Source organism: Ctenopharyngodon idella, chromosome 5 (genome assembly GCF_019924925.1).
Source record: "Ctenopharyngodon idella isolate HZGC_01 chromosome 5, HZGC01, whole genome shotgun sequence".
Classification (NCBI taxonomy): Eukaryota; Metazoa; Chordata; class Actinopteri; order Cypriniformes; family Xenocyprididae; genus Ctenopharyngodon; species Ctenopharyngodon idella.
In genome coordinates this window covers 34,478,780-34,492,123 of record NC_067224.1, presented here as the reverse complement: position 1 = coordinate 34,492,123, position 13,344 = coordinate 34,478,780, and the positions used below count along the sequence as shown (strand labels likewise).

The following is a 13,344-nucleotide window of genomic DNA, read 5'->3' as shown; positions in this document are numbered from 1 at the left end:
CGAGACCAGATTAGACACTTGACCCAGACGCACCCGACAAGATTAAGTTACTCCTGCTGGACTGAAGGCCCTCAGGTAAAGGCACAGAGAGAGAGAGAAAATGTGCGAAGAGATAGAGACCATGTGACAGTGTGTGAAAGAGACTGAAAGTGTGTGAGAGAGAATAGGACGACACTATAGACACAAGTGGTGAGTTTGCTTACAGGTGAGTTACATATTATTTAACCAGACAAGGAAAACAAAAGGAAAAGAAAAATCGCAGTTTAGATTAGGGCCCAATTCTCACTATTAAAGGTGCTCGAAGTAGAATTTGAACAACGCTGTTGGACATTGTCGATATTTGAAATCAACCCAAACAAACCCACCCCTCTCTTCATTGCTCTGCCTCCAAAACTCGCACTCCAATCCTAAACACCCTGCTCTGAGTCGGTCTCGAACCCCGCCCGATCGCCGCTGACATGCGAGGCGAGTGCATTAACAATGACGCTAAACACCGCATTCTCTAGCGCTCCTCAGTGTGCAGTGGTTTAACAGCAAAACTCTCACTATCTGGCCATTGTTACACACGCAAGTGGATGCGAGTGGATGTCTGTTTATCACAACTGATGCACAACAAAATGCTTCACGAAAAATAAAGCGCAGTTAATGAACGAACAACAAGGAAGCACAAAAAATGAACGTACAGTACACAATACAAAGTGTTTGTTGTCAGTCGCAAACAGCACAGCAGCTCTGGACAATCAAAACTGTGTTACTCACATGAGAAGCGGAATCCTCCGCGTCTGTTTTCAGGCCTTCCCACTTAGCTCTCTCCAGCCCTGGAAAGCTTTTCTAAGATAAACGCGGGTCCTAAAGCGCTTGCCCAGTCATAAACCTTCATTCCAGTGATATTCTTTTGAGCTCTTTTGTATTGTGTCCCATCTCTTGTTCTGCAGTTTTTTTTTTCTTATTTTCAAATCTCCCTCTTGCTCGTTCTCTCTCCCCGACCGTCATATGCCCCCTAATGCTGATTGGTTAGACTTTTGTTGTTGGACTCGACCCGACTAACTTCCAAACAGTGTATTTGAAATACTACTGAGTCCCCCTTTAACTAACTATTAACTACTACTTTTGCCTCAATAAACTCCTAATTACAGCTTATTAATAGTTAGTAAGGTAGTTGTTAAGTTTAGGTATTGGGTAGGATTAAGGGATGTAGAATATGGTGATGCAGAATATGGCAAATAATATGTGATTTATAAGTACTAATAATCAGCCAATATCTTAATAATATTAATAGCGAGAACTGGACTTTTTTCTGCACTTGCGCTGTCATTAATTCAGAGAGAAGAACTGGCTCAAACAATCTTTCCAACCACACAATATGCATTTGAATGTCAGTAACATATTGTAGAAAACAATCATAGAAGTATAAAGAGAAAAGATTAGGGTTTGTATCCATACACAATGGTTTCTATGGTGATAATAATAAAAAATAATAAAAAATCTTTGCCCTACCAAGTTCTGACTCCCAAACTGCAATTCACTGTAATGCAAACAAACATGGCTGGCACATAGTTGGTCGTATATATGTAATATTTTTATTATATAAAATGTTATATTCTATTTTAATAGGCCTATATAATTTATTTTAATACAATAATATAATATGTAGGGCTGTGACAATACACTTAGGGGTTCGTTTACATAACACCTTTTCAACTAAAAATGGAAAACGTTTTTGTGAGTTGTGGCCATTCATTTACTCAACAGCGGCGTTTTGGGGGTCTGAAAATGCAATCATTTGAAAACGGGTTTCAAAGTGCAAATTTTTGAAAATGATGCTATTTTGGTCCCCTTGTAGACAACAAAAATGCAAATTTGTGAAAATGGTGACATCATGTGCATGAGTATTACGTGTTCAGTCTATAGGCGCATGGTGTTTCTTTACAAAATGACATCGCCATCTACTAGCCTGGCAGCATAATATAGCGTTTTTAGTTATTTTTGCGAATCTGTGTGAATGGGGATTGTTTTGACAACGCTATTGTCTGTACGCCAAAAAAGCAGTTTTTAGCACATTGTTGTAATGTAAATGCACCCTGAGCTCATGAGACGAGACAATACACAATATTGGGTTCATAAGAATAAGACGAGACAATATTTTAACACATTTTTATATTACTTTTTTTGGGTTGTAAGCAATTATTTTTCATATTTTAAATAAGAAATTCATGTTTTTATTCAGCAAGGATGCATAAACATCAAAAGTGACAGTAAAGACATTTACACTCTCCAGCCACTTGATTAAGTACACCTGGCTAGTATCAGGTTGGACCCGCTTTTGCCTTCAGAACTGCCTTATTTCTTCATGGCATGGATTCCACAAGGTGCTGGAAATATGAATAAGCCAAAAATAATTCTCTACAGAAACATTTTTTGTTATACTGGCTGAAAGTCTCCTCATATCCTGATAGCAATCGCTATGTTAAATGGTCTAAATGTATTTTTATAATATATTGTCTGTGGAAGGCGTAGGACCATAAAATGTTCATCCAATTATTATATTCGGTCCGAATGAAATAATACAATGTCCTACCTGCCTGTCAACGTATGTTGTTACATACCCTCGCGCACCCTGTTCACGCAGGCATCATACGTCATCAGCGCATTTCATGCTAAGCAGAACAGACAGACGTCAGTCACGGAGCACTGCAAACAATCAGCAGCCACCTTTTACAGTTCCTACCGAATCAAAACAATGAGACTATGCTGTGTTCACACCATAACTAGCGTAATTAAGAGATGGCAACCCGTGACATTCTAACTGGAGCTGTTCACATCAGACTCTGAATTATGCGTACCCATGTCAACAGTATCAACAACAAAATGAATCTGCAGTAGTCAGGTACAAGCTTTCTAAGTTATTCATTATTATTGTAATGTTATGTGCTTTGAGACATGAGGTAATTTAAGCCGTCTCGTGACGCTTTGCCGAGAGCAGCTGTGTGTGTTCATGTGTTTTGGAGAAGGCATGGCTTTGGACGGCGATTTGCAGGGAGGGTGGGATCATATGCTTTCAATGCTAGCAGGCTAATATTAGCATTTCCCAGATCACCTTCTGCAACTTTAACAAATATTTATATGTAAGAATTAAACTAGTGCAAACACAGTGTCGATTGTTGTTACTGCCCAGAACCGAAAGTTAATGTGTACAGATTTGACAAATTGTTATTGCAGATATCCCACATCAATGAAGGTCTCACTTCTGACTTGGGAGACTGGCAATCATGGTTTCGAAATTAGAGGCGTCTAGGGCCACCGTAGGCAACACATCTTGATCGCACCCCTGCAGAGCAGATGGGATGTTTAAGAACAGCTGGCTCTCAAGGTTTCATCTCCCACAACACTTCTGAGCGTCATCTTAGAGACCATCACCTTTCAGTACGCTCCACTTGAGAGGGCATCATTTTGTGAGTGCCCTTTTCCACCGTGTGAGTGGAGCTTGTTCTCTGTAATTAAATCGGCTCGGGGTTCTGTGTCTGAGTCCATACTGCTCTATTCAGAGCTCTGCCCTGGGGCTCCAACACTCAAATTAACCTTTAACTATTATAATCACCTTGGAGACTCTCTCTTTCTTTCTTTCTTTCTCTCTAAGTCTGAACTGAGGTACTGAAGCAGCTCATTGCAGTTAAACTGAACACAGTCCCGACAAGTGACAGGAGATGGAGAAGGTTTTCCTTCTACACTTCAATAAATGACGCAAGATGGTGCAAGAAATTACTTTCTAATGCATTTTCCTTTTGTTCTTTTGCATACATGTAATTTAGCACTCAAACAAAATTGTAACCAATTCTATTTATGCCAGAAAATAGTGTTTTTTTGGTGGTGGGTTTTAGGGGTAGTTGGACAATCATCATTTACTCACCCTCATGTCTTTCTAAACCCATACAATTTTGATTAATATTCGACACAAATTAAAAGGTTAGTTAACCCAAAAATGAAATTCTGTCATTAATTACCCTCATGTCGTTCCAAACCCATAAGACTCGTTCATCTTCGGAACACAATTTAAGATATTTTTAATGAAATCTGAGAGCTTTCTGTCCCTCCAGCTACATAAGTACCAATTTGACGCTTCAAAAAGTTCATAAAGTGATTTAATGAGTAGCTTAGTCCAAATTTTCCGAAGAGACTAGATTGCTTTATATGATGGACAGATTGAATTTAGGCTTTTATTCACATATAAACATTCATCAAGTCACACACCAGTTGTGTAAACGGAAGCTCAAGTATTAATTTGTGTTCTGAAGATGAACGAAGTCTTACAGGTTTGGAACGACATGACGGTGAGTACTTAATGACAGAATTTTCATTTTTGGGTGAACTAACCCTTTAAGGATGTACAGACACATATGTATTACTCATATCTACATGGCAGTTTTCCACTTTTTGCTGTTTGTTTGGTTTCAGAAAAAAAAAAAATACAGAAAATCATAAAGGCTTGAGACACACTTTCATTTTTCACAGTGCTTGAACAAATCTTCTCTACCTTCTTCCCCCATCTCATCTATAGAAATTGACAAATGAAATAAATAGACAGCACCCTTGAGGGCTAACGTAATACATCCAAACTCTCAGAGGCTTTGGCAGTGGTCAGCTCATGACGATTCAGATCGAAACTTTGACCCCCTCAGCTTTAAGTAACAAGATTGCGAGGAAAGTGAAAGATGAACCGAAATAACACACCCACCCTTGAATACAAACAACAGCAGGTGAAAGTCCAGATGCAGTGGAGAAGAGATACCATACAGCATGCAACCTTCATGGCACAGAGGTCCCAGCTATCCAGAAGTAAATATTTCTCTGTTGCATATCGTAAGACAGGCTGAAATTGATGTCAGGTCTCCAGGCGCCGCTGAGCCAACGAAGCAGGATGAAATTTTTCATGGTAAGAAGAAATAAACACATCAGCACGTTGTCTTTGGTGACCCCCGCAGAAGTGGCACCATCATATGTGCAACGCTATGAATTTCAGAAGCATCTTATTAAGCTGAAAAAGCGTGGTCTGTAATGCTCAAAAAGTGCAATTCGCTGATAGACAGTTTACCAAATGAACTCAATTTAAGGAGTAGTAAAAGAGAATTATTCTGAAAGATGAAATGAGTTCAAGGTGATCATTTAAATTGAATTCAAATGAATGACAGGTAACATAATTTGATAAGATCTTAAGAATAATTCCATTAAAACATAAACTTGTATGCTACAGCAATTCTTAATCTTTTTTCTTATTTAAGTCATCTTTTCCAATGTTTCCAAGCAGAGATTAAAATTAATATTTAATCTCAGACATCAAAATAACAATTATAGAGGAGTCAGAACCTGCCAGAAACTGCCAGTAACTGTGTATGCAATCCTTCAAACATTAGGAAAGACATTTAATGTGAACGCATGATTTAGTTCACATGAATGATTACATTTGTTTGGTTGCATTCCCAGCTGAATATTAAGTAACATTACTCTATGTCTGTGAAACTTTACTTATGCGTAGATTGAAAAAAGTAGAGTAGAGCAGATGTGGTAACATTTTGTGGATCAGTTTGTGGACACTTCTACTTCAGCAAACATTATTTTTAAATTCCAAGTGTAACTTCTGATGAACTTTTTTGCCTAATGATATGGCTAAGTTTATTCCCAAACTCTCGATCTTTCTCGTCATGCTGTCAGCGTTCTACTCAAATAAGTCCCCAGCTAACATCTTTCCCTCGGCTCGCAATGATACATGCCACTGGATTGCTGCACATTAGCCATGGATCAGTTTGCCAGGCCCAAATAAAAGGGAAGCCTCTAACTAGTTTATAAGAACCGTGTGCACGAAGCACCTATTAATCAAAGATGCACCCTGTAGTTTGATGTTTATGGCTTGTAACCCACACAGTCTTTCCTAAAAGATATTAAGACATTAGTTGGAGCGAATGTCTGAGATAACCAACTGAATAAATAAAAATCAGAAAAAGCACAATGTTCTAGTAATTTTGCTGCTTATCCAAAAATAACTCCGAGCCATAAACTGTGATTACACTATTTATGGCCTTTCTGAAGAGGTCTCCTGAAAACTACTAAGGAAAATTGCTTGCCTAAAATCTCTCTGTGTCATGACATGAAGAGTTGAACATCAAGCATGTTCCATTTCCATAGAAATGCTATCAAGCCTTTTACAAATCAAATCCATTACCAAGTGATCCTCTGCGAGGAGAGGTTTCCAATCATTTCTACATTTTTTTTTTTTTTTTTTCGCTGTAAAAAGAAAAAAAGAGAAGATTTTAACCATTAAGAAAGGTTATCTAGCTTAACAGCTTATAGAGTTTACGTACTATAGATGTACACCATGCCCTGGTCACTTCAGGAATCTGTTGGAATAGCAGTGGTGCAGGTAGAATCATGCTGATGAATTAAGCACATATTCTCAGGGGCATCATGCACTGCTTTTTGAAGGGGCAACAGTCCTGAAAAATAAGACATGCCAAAGGGGGAGAAAAAAGAAAAAAGTTTTTAAGAGTTGATTATATAAAATGTGTTAGTCTAGTGGTACAGCTTTCATTTAGTGTGAAAGGGGATCACCATGCATTTTCGCTGTGTGGAAAAGAGCGGTTTTAACAACTACGGAAAAATATGTGTTTCAAGCAACACTGGATATGAAAATGAGTGACTTCTGCCACCTCAGTTTAACCCTCTGGTGCTCTTTAGTCATTTTCGATCAAATATACTAAACTTAGTTGAAGTGAAACTCTACGTGTAAACTAAATATTTACTGAAGCCTCCGATCAGGAGTAACAGTTGGAATAAAACAGCAGACAGACTGATCTCCATCAATAAGCTCTTGTTTTACCTGACAGATCTCAATTCTTTAGACATATATTTGACTCTGGACCACAAAACCAGTCATAAGGGTCAACTTTTTGAAATTGAGATTTATACGTCATCTGAAAGCTGAATAAATAAGCTTACCATTGATGCATAGGACAATATTTGGCAGAGATACAACTATTTGAAAATCTGGAATCTGAGGGCGCAAAAACAGCAAACTATTGAAAAAATGGCCTTTAAAGTTGTCCAGATGAAGTCCTTAGCAATGCATATCCACTCACAAAAATAATTTTTTGATATATTTACGGTAGGAAATTTACAAAATATCTTAATGGAACATAATCTTTACTTAATATCCTAATGATTTTTGGCATAAAATAAAAATCGATAATTTTGACCCATACAATGTATTGTTGGCTATTGCTACAAATATACCCGTGTGACTTATGACTGGTTTTGTGGTCCAGGGTCACATTTGATGGCTGCTATTAGATCACTGAGGGTAAATGTCATATTATGCGACTAAGCATTACTTTACAGCGAGCTTATGACCTAGCTAAGTTCTGCCCTAAGAACAAATGGTGCAACCGAATAAAGCAATATAAAGCATAAATGTACTGTTTTGTATTACTCTTCTAACCACTTCTAAAATTACATAACATTATACTTAAAAATAATACTTAATTTCAACTTTTACTCCTTATTTTGTCCCATGCAAATCATGATAAAAAGATACACCCAGTCTCTTTTCATCAATGCTACAATAACACCAATGTAAACGATTCTTGTAGTGCAAATGGATTAAGTAAACTTCAGCTTTACAAGTTTAAATGGATTGCACACAACGTAAATGTGTACAAAATACTCACATTAGTTCATTTTAATTAAGTAAATTGAGCAAAACAAAAATTGTTCCTTTGGAGTGCAGTCACAATGCTCTGATTTCTTTAAACTGGATTGTAAACTAATTTACATATCCATTAACTTGACATTATGTTTATAAATTGTGTCTCTGAGCACCAATTTTATTGTCCTTTTGTAGTATTAAGAGAGGTTTTTGAAAGGCTTCCTCAATATCTTTTCAAACATATTACGATTGGCCCATAAGCTTATTAAATCTAATCAGGTGGGGATTTCAGCTGGAATGCATCCAAAATATTCTTTCCCATTTCCCACTGGGATACAAGAATACCTCTAACACACTGAAGAGAAAGAGAAAGTCTCCATATAAAAAGGTAAATAAGCCCCTTAAAAAATCTATATTCATCCACACTTGATTAAGGCAGAACACTAATCTCTAGAGGGAGGCAACGAGCAACCCAGTGTGTTTTTCTCGTTTTAATTGCACTTTCCCACAGAATCATCACAGCACTTCTTTCAGATCCCCTTTGTGTGTTTATTCATAGCAGCCGCTGCAAAGGTTTGCGGATCTGTTGTTTAACTGTCACCGACACGCAATAACAAAAACTCAGAGTTCTGTCTGTTTGGCTACACCAGTATTTATGTGAACATATTAAAGTTGTTAGCAGCACAGAGTGTCTTCTATATGCAGTTTGGGTTCCGCTAAAATCTAAGAAACTCTGTTTGCAACTGTCCGTGATTCTGAGTAGATGTAATGACTGCAGTTAACCTCTTGATCGCAGTTCCCATGACAACTGAAGGCCTGTTTGTTGCATGCTAATCGGCAGAAGGCTCAACAGGCCTCTAAGTGCATGTCCCTTTGATAAAGTCTGATGCTGAAAAGCAAAGAGCTTACTTTGGATGTCTTGCAGGATGCAAAAGTTAGACAGATTATGGGAATAATCAAGCTTAGTATATAACTCTCAAAAGTCTCTTGAATCAACAATTTCTCCAAAAATTCCTGAAGAGAAATAAAACCAGAAAATGTTGACACAGAAGGCAATTTGAGTAATTTACTTTTTCTATGGGAAGATACAAACAGAAGAACTTTAAACTTGAAAATTCTATTTTTGAATGTCCATTCTTAAAAGTAGCAAAAATAGTGAAGCGCTGGCTTAAAACTACCCTGAGATTGGCAATGCAGACGAAGCATCAGTTAAACACTGGCTCTCATCCACACTTTTAACAGGCGTCCCAGCAGTAGAAACCACTGTGTATCTCTGGCATTAAGGTGACATTCTATATGGAGATTAATGCAGCCTGACAGGAATATTGATCAGCTAGTGCACATTTCACACCAGGGACTTCTGCGCTCCTCAGACAACTGCTATGGGACTTCTATCCGTCTAATCATTCTTTAACCTTCTCTCAGTGCAATCCAAAATAATGCATTGTGATTTTCCCTCTTTCTTCTTCCTTATTTAGTTGATAAACAATAAATAAAATAAAATAAAAAAGTTTTTTTTTTTTTTTTTTCTAAATTATCTTTGTTTCACAGAAGAAAGAAAGTCATAGAGATTTGGAATGACATGAGGTTGAGAAAATTATAGAATTTTTTTTTTTTATTTTAGGGTGAACTACCGCTTAAGACTTATTCATGCTTCATGGAAAGTACATCTATTCTGAATGTTTAATTGCCTCATCCATCTGTGAATTGATTACATTTCTTTTTAATGCTTGAAGAAAAACTTCTCCTCCTTTTTCCAAAATGTGTGCTAGACAATTCCCAAATAATCTCCTAAAGCCCAGGATTACTTTTCTATAGACATGTGCAGTTATGAATAAAAATTTACTTTGGATTCTGAATTAAAAAAAAGTATTTCAGATTAATACAGTCTTATGCCATCTTACAGAATATTTGCTAAAATGTGTTAGGTTATGACAATCTGGTTAAACAGTTAATATGTAGGCCTATATTAATTCGGGAAAGGTTCTCTTGGGCATGCTCACAAATCTTGAACTCTGAACGAAAGTGCAGACCACAATATTAATAAAGAGCCCATTGAGTCAACTGGTTAACATGGTCCAGTTAGCCCCTGCTGGTAGATGCTGTAACTACATCATTCTGTGGCCATTGACAGTCATTCAAATTTAGCTGTCAAAAATACTTCGTCACTTATAAATATTTAAACAACATACGCTACAGTTCAAAGGTTTGGGGTTAGTTTTTTTTAAAGTCTCCTTGTAGTGAAAATCAAGTTTTTAAGTTGTCTATATGTCTATGTGGTGTTTTAATATGCTTTAAGACAAACCATGTGCAAATTCATAAGTCAACACCATTGCTGAGTATTTTCTCCTTAAAACTGCAGTGTATTAAACACAACGCGGTTTGAAATTGCTGGTGTTTCTGACGTCACAGACTATCTTCTAACCAATCACATTAATGTGTGATTGTCAATGATTGGATCTCTGAGCTGGTGTGATTGAGTGGAAATTAACATTTTTTTTATTAACAATAAAAGAAAATACAAAATAAGTACAAGATACAAAATAAAACAATTCTGGGGCTCTCACTGTCTTCCATTGTCTTAAAATAATTGTGCTGGCCACTATGATACATACCATAATAACAGAAAATACACCTTTTGAAACATTTGGTATTTGGGACTTGTCACCTAATAGGCATAATTTAGGAGTTAAAGATATTTTGGAGCCATATCAGCAACTTATAACATTCATAACTTGTATCCAAAATGGTCTGACCAAACTACATTCCCAAATACAGTGTAGAAAGGTACCTATTTCCAGCTGGCATTTCCAACACAGTTTCCATAAAAACAGCACAACTGTTTTTAACAGTTAACTTTGATAATAATAAGAAATGTCTCTAAATCAGCATATTAGAATAATTTCTGAAGGATCATGTGCCACTGAAGACTGGAATAATGATGCTGAAAATTCAGATTTTCCATCACTACATTTTAAATCGTTAAGAAATTGTTATTCTAAATTTAATAATATATTTTAATAATAATTCTGTTTTTATTATATTTTTGATCAAATAATGCAACCTTGGTGAGCCACCGACCCAAACTTTTGAACGGTAGTTCATAAATATTTCATTGTATAACAGCAAATGTTTTGCTGGCTCATATGAAAGGTAAAAAATATATATATTGCAGATCTTCTTTGGTGCAAAGGGTTAGTTCACCCAAACATGAAAATTCTGTCATTATTTTCTCATTTTATTCACATATAAACATTCTTCAATGTACACTAGCTCATAGCTCACTAAGCTCATGCTTGCTTGACATACGAAAACCAATAATGTTCATTCTTGTGTGTTACGCAGCACGTTTGAGCTTACACAAGAACCAATGAGGTTTGTTCTCGTGCATCAAACAAGTATGGTTGAGCTTGTGATTGTGTTCGCTAAATTGCTAAATTCAATCTATTTAATATATAAAGCGATCAAATCTCTTCAGAAAATTTGGACTAAACCGCTCAATTCATACGGATTAGTTTTATGATCTCTTTATGAAATTTCTGAAGCGTCAAAATGGTAGTTGCATAGACTGTCAATGGAGGGACAGAAATCTCTCAGATTTCATTAAAATATCATCATTTGTGTTCTGAAGATTAACAAAGTCTTACGGGTTTGGAATGACATGAGGGTGAATAAATGATGACAGAATTAAAATGTTTGGGTAAAATAACACTTTAATCTTCGCTCTCACAAAAAACACAGACAGCCATTTTCTAACCCGATACACCTCACATGCATTCAACCCTTGCTGTGTTACACAACCACACACACACACACACCTGGGATCACGGTTGTGGGTTGCTAGCCTGGTGTTTTGAGTTTACGCAGCGTTGTTTAAAATGCCCCCCTCTTGTGGCCGTCTCCTTCTCTCCGTAATAGAGCTCCCTGCAGTGGCGGAGCCCGAGAGATCCCAGACTCCTCTCTTTCAGCTCGACACCCTATCCATTCCCCTCCACCCCTTCATCACCCACAGCCAAACTACACCGTGCCACAATGCAATAAAACAAGATGAAAGCCCTGCATGGAAAGTCAATACGAATCTTTCAATAGCTGCTCTCTCTCCGGGGACTGAGAAGGAATGGGATCATAAATATAACCCTCTCTTTCGCTCGCTCTCTTTAGGAAGATCCTGGGAGAGTATTGATCAGACTGTGGCTCTAAAAGGCTTTAATTGGCCATCTCTTATTAGGGAAAGTGAAAGGTAAGGGTGAGAGAGACACAGATAGACTCGCTTCCTCACTCCACACACTTCCTCATCAACTTACTGAGACAGACTGTTTTTTCTCTAGTGAGCATGTTAATTCAATGTAAAATGTTTTTATTTTCATATGCTGTTTTCCCCCACAGCCTCAAACGTCATGTGGTAGATACAAACAAGAGAAAAGCTGTGCGTGTGGCCTCATTTCCACACAGAAACCTCCTCAACATGAAACACAGCACAGAACGCCCTCCGGCTCCTCTGATGACTTTGAGACTTGTCGCTCTTACAGATGATATCTGTATTCCTGTCATCTGTACTTGCAGACACAAACTGCTACACTGCAAATATAAAGAGATGTACATTAAAGTTCAACTTTAATTAAAAAGTGTGTCTGTTGTACAGTATGATCTACTAAATGAAAAAGGTTGCTATATCTAGCGTTCCACACTGTACAAGACTGATATCACAACATGCTGATGTGCTTGTGATCCTTGAAGTCAATAACTTACAATACTGGACAACTGTGGGTTTTTCACATTTATTTATAGTTCCAAAATTAACACTAAAAATTTTAAGAACTGTTTTCAGTAACTGAAATAAAAAAGCTGAAATAAATGAAATAAAAAATAAAAAAAAATGAAAAACTTAAAAGAAAATTAGAAATGTTGCCTTGATATCTAACTAAAATTGAAGCTCTAATATATATATATATATATATATATATATATATATATATTAAACCCCCTCTAATATATATATATATATATATATATACAGTCAAACCAAAATTTATTCAGACACCTTGAACATTTCGTTCATTAATACAGCTTATTCACTATAGTTTAAAAAAATGGTAATAAAATATGACAAGATCTCAGAGTTTAACTATGTCAGAAAAAAATAATCTTAATTATGTCAGATAACACTTAAGTAAAACATGGTCAGGTCAAAGTGTCTGAATAATTTTTGGTTCCAAATTTTTATAAATTTTACTGATAGTCCACTGTATGAAGAATTTTTGGGTATAATATGTCACAGTTTACTTTATTTTGCTATCCTCACTTACATTACTGTGTGTGCGCGCCCCCTTTTGGATTGGAGTGTAAGTCACCTGTGTCTGACTGTATTCGTCGTCTAACTGCATGAACCGAACCGTGACGTCCGTACCATGATGGTTACATGTACTGTTACACCCCTAATATATATATATATATATATATATATATATATATATATATACATGTTTAAGCTAAATAGGAATATTTAAAAAAAAAACTACTGAAAATGACAAAAGCACATAAAAATACTAAAACTTGAAAATTGAAAATATAAATATAAAAATGAATTCAAAATATTAATAAACATTATAATAGTATATAATAATACTTATATATAAATATAACATATATAC

At 36.3% G+C, this 13,344-nt stretch overlaps 1 long non-coding RNA gene across 1 annotated transcript; it reads left to right on the top strand.

The window, feature by feature from the left end:
* The first annotated feature begins 4,779 nt into the window (after positions 1–4,779).
* LOC127513708 (uncharacterized) lies at positions 4,780–12,615 on the top strand. Its single transcript, XR_007930473.1, has 3 exons — positions 4,780–4,930; positions 11,855–11,933; positions 12,080–12,615. It is a non-coding gene; the product is annotated as an uncharacterized LOC127513708 (long non-coding RNA).
* The last annotated feature ends 729 nt before the right edge of the window (positions 12,616–13,344 follow it).